The sequence below is a fragment of the Pteropus medius genome, unplaced genomic scaffold, assembly GCF_902729225.1.
Source record: "Pteropus medius unplaced genomic scaffold, Ma_sr-lr_union100, whole genome shotgun sequence".
NCBI lineage: Eukaryota > Metazoa > Chordata > Mammalia > Chiroptera > Pteropodidae > Pteropus > Pteropus medius.
Genome location: NW_024354502.1, coordinates 20,551,364 through 20,555,349, shown reverse-complemented (window position 1 = coordinate 20,555,349; position 3,986 = coordinate 20,551,364). Strand labels below are relative to the sequence as shown.

Below are 3,986 nucleotides of genomic sequence, written 5' to 3'. Positions count from 1 at the left end.
ATGTTATGTATATTTTGCTACAATAAAAAATTTTAAACAGATTAAATACCATTCTTTTGTGATTAGGATAATTAGAGGTGCTAGTCTTTTAATGGGTTGTTAGTAGCTGCCAACCAATTTTTTTCCACGAGACATCCTAGAACCCATGCCACATAGTTGTTTATTATGAAGTTCATTAATGAAGTTTTATTAAAGCGACAATGTTATAATAAAAAATTACATTTAAGAGTACATGACCAAGGAAGCAGCAGTATTATGTAAATTACAGAGATGACTGGAAATATGCCAGTCATCTGAGCATTAAAGTTACCATACAGCCTGAGACTTATTGTGTGCATTCATACATGAAGAAAGAGGGCATTAGAGAAAAGTAGCATCTGACTCCGGACACTTACTAGGGCACAGATGACCCTGTGTAAGAGGTCAAGCAATTTCTAATATGTTTCAGAAAAATGGTCTGCCCTTGGAGCCGGAGAGCCGGGGCAGGGAATCTGTAAAGGAAATCATGACAGCAGACAGGTAGACAGGTCTACCTGTGACATACTTCTAGTCATGACAGGAAGTGGACATCTGGGAGGTTTATACGTGAAGCACAAGATCCCACCCACTGGAAGGGACACAGGGTAGGACTCCAGTTTCAGAGTGAAGTCTAGAGTCTACTTGGTTTCATAGATCAAGAACTTGGAAATGGGGTGTCTGGGAAAGTTGTCGAAAGCCTTGATAATATTTATATCCTTCAGCTAAAAATTTTGCTTATAAGGAATTTAATTTACAGAAGTAATTAATTGGCACAAAGATTTAACTACTAATACACGCTTTTATGATAAGAGTGCATAAAATAATAAAACAATTATGGTAACTTTAATGCTCAACAGTAAGAAAGTACATATAGCACAATAATATGTAGCCATCAAAACTGTTCTTTGTGTTTCCATTTTAGTACATACTAAGACCTTCCTTGGTTAGATAGCACTTATGTAAGTACTCCACTGAAAAACTGCAAGGAGATTACACTGCAATGTTTATGAAGCTGTCTATGTTACTCAGACCTTTTGGTTGCAGAGTAAGTTCACGGGATAAGAGAGGTCTTTCTTTCACTCATTTCATCTCATGTTAATGTGTAAAGGTAATTTTATTACTTTTGTATATTTTACAGAAAAAAACACTTTTATAAAGTCTTGCATAAATGCACAGCAAAAGACTGTATTAAAAAGTTTGCTTCTCTTATTGCAGAGAGGCCCTGCTTAGTAGTAAATACCACTTTCATTCATTCATGGACTGACTGCCCACCAAGTACCCAGCATTAGTTAACACCAAACAGAGCCCCCAATTATAGGTTGCTTACAGTCTAAGGGTGAGGGTAGGGCAGACCACCAATAAGTAAACCATGCACAATTGGAGGTAATGATTGATGCTATTAAAAACTGGAACAGGAGAAGTCTATGGCCATGCTACCCTGAACAAGCCAGATCCTGTCTAATCTCAGAAGCTAAGCAGGGTTGGACCTGGTTAGTATTTGGATGGAAGACCACCTAGGAAGACCAGGTGCTGTAGGCATAAAAAATAAAAAAAATAAGGGATTGTACGCTGACAAGGTCCTTGCAATCTGTGAGGTCAACCAAGGGTTGCCTCGCCTGAAAAAAAAAGAAAGAAAGAAAGAAAGAAATTTAAAAAAAGAATTGAACAGGAGAGAGCAAGACTGGGAAGTGTGGGTGCTTTGAGGTAGAGTGTTCAGGAAAGGCCTTGCTCTGATAAGCAGATATACGACCAGCCATATATGTCAGCACACCAAGAGGAAGTATCCTGCATTTGACACTTCTATTACATAATAGATCATGTGATTTCATACAACTTACATGCTCTGAGGTAAAGTATGGCAGGATGCAGGTGGTGTATTACTGAGAAGAAATTTTCAATAAATGTCATTCTTGACTCACTCCATACTTCACTGAAAAATCAGAAAAAGTTTTATGAGGTCATTAATCTGGACTTTATACAATGAGCTTAAAATTTTTCCTGCCCAGAAAATTTCTAGGACATTGCTCTAAGTGGACCCTGTCCCAGAGCCACTGGCCTAGGGTGGAAGTGCCTTGACAGTGGCAGGGAAGATGCCCCTGACATCTGTGAGCTCTGGCCCCGCCCCTTCCCACTCATCCCCAGCCAGAGCTTGCGGCGAGGCCAGGCATGTATGTGCCAGCTGCTCTGGAGACTGCAGAGTTCATTTTATTTATGCATTTGGTGAATATTTACTGAGCGTCTAGTGTGTGCGGGGCTCTGGGGATAAAATAGGGAGCAAGACCAAAAAACACTTTCTGTGCATGCGGAGCTTGTAGCTTGGTAGTAAAGGCAGACAATTAAGCAAGCAATTACAACAAATTGTAACAGGTTATGGTACGTGCCATGGGGACACCAAGCATGGAGTTCAAGGAGAGCCATGAAAAAAGGGAAGACAGGGAGTCCTCAGTTCTCTTCATCCATCCTATTTTTAATGGAAAAATTTTCAAACATCTAGCAAAGTAGAGAAAATAACATAAGGAATCCCCACATCCAGCACCCAGCTTCAATAATGATCAACTCATGGTCAATCCTGTTTTCTCTCTACCTCGTCCATTTTATTATTGTTCCTTCTCCGCCTCTTTGGGTTATTTAGAAGCAAATTCTAGACGTTGTTTTATTTGTAAATATTCTTATATTTATTCTCTATGTATTTTCTCTCCAGCTCTTGCTGGAGTATCTGCTTATGGTAGACACTCAATAAATTAATTTATTTGCTGAGCCAATAAATAATTGAGTGGATGGAAAGAAAAATAGGCAGAGCCACATGATGAAGGGCATTGTCTTCCATATTGGAGTTTGGACTGAGTTCTGTGGATCTTGGGAAGTGAGTCTTGCAGGGTTTTGAATCAGGAGTGACACAAAGTGGTCACTCTGCCTAAAGTAGAAGAATTGGAGGTGAAAGTTGCATCTGCAGAGGGATTTTTTTTTCAGGCTGTTGTACAGATCTAGGCAACTAAATTATAGTTATGTGTAGGAGAGAGTAAGAAGCTGGAAGAAGTAGAAAGGAGAAAAAGGCAGAAAAAAATCCTAACACCCAGAGATACAAAGGGCAAGAGGAAGGAAAGTAGACAGTGAGATAGAACCAAAAAAAAGGAGCGCACAGGAGAAAGTATGAAAGCGGAGGATGCCAAGAAGCACTGAAGGAAAGGCATGCAGAGGATAAGGGAACTAGAAGGTTCTTACCGTTTTCTCACTGTGCCACGCCGGGCAAATTCCTGCTGAGAGAGGCGGTTGCCCGTTTGCTGCCAGTTCTCTTTGCCAGCAACACTCAAGGAGAGAAGTCTGGTTTCAATATTTGATCCGAAGAGGAGGAGAGAGGAAGGAAGGGAAGCGTAGCGACAGTAGTTTTCAGGGTCCTGTGAGTATCCAACAGCGCCTGGGACAATGACAGGGGAGGTGAAATCTAGGCTGAAAAGGAGCTAGAAGGAACCACGCTGAGGGGACAGAACCCCCAGACAACTGGAAAGAGGTTAAAAGACAGGTCCTCTCCCAGAAGGAGCTGGAAAGGGAACAGAGCACAGGGGCTCTGGGCAGATGAGCATTGTCCCTGGCACATTCAAGTGGTGTTACTAGAATGCTAGCGGCTTCGGGCTACCATAGACACTGGCAGCAGGAGAGGGGGCAGCCACCCTGTCCCCCAGCACGTACTACGCTCCAGGCTCCAGGTGTAGGAGCCACCTGCTGTTCCTAGACCTCCCTCCCCCGCGCCCCCCCGCCACATCCCGCCCCTAGACTCTGGGGCTCAGGGCCTCAGCAAAGCAGATCTTGCCAGTGAAACGGCCTTTAGTACAAAAAGCTTGGCAGGCAGGGGACCAATATTTGAGATAGTCCTGTTTTCTAAACCAGCAAGGTTTAATAAGGTTTTCTAACCATCATGAGCAGTCATTGTTTGGGGGGCTGACAAACGTGGGGCTGCTTCTCCTCTCTGA

General features: G+C 42.5%; 1 pseudogene; it reads left to right on the top strand.

Moving 5' to 3' along the window:
* Window positions 1-1,438: 1,438 nt before the first annotated feature.
* On the top strand, window positions 1,439-1,557 carry LOC120595825 (uncharacterized; annotated as a pseudogene).
* The last annotated feature ends 2,429 nt before the right edge of the window (window positions 1,558-3,986 follow it).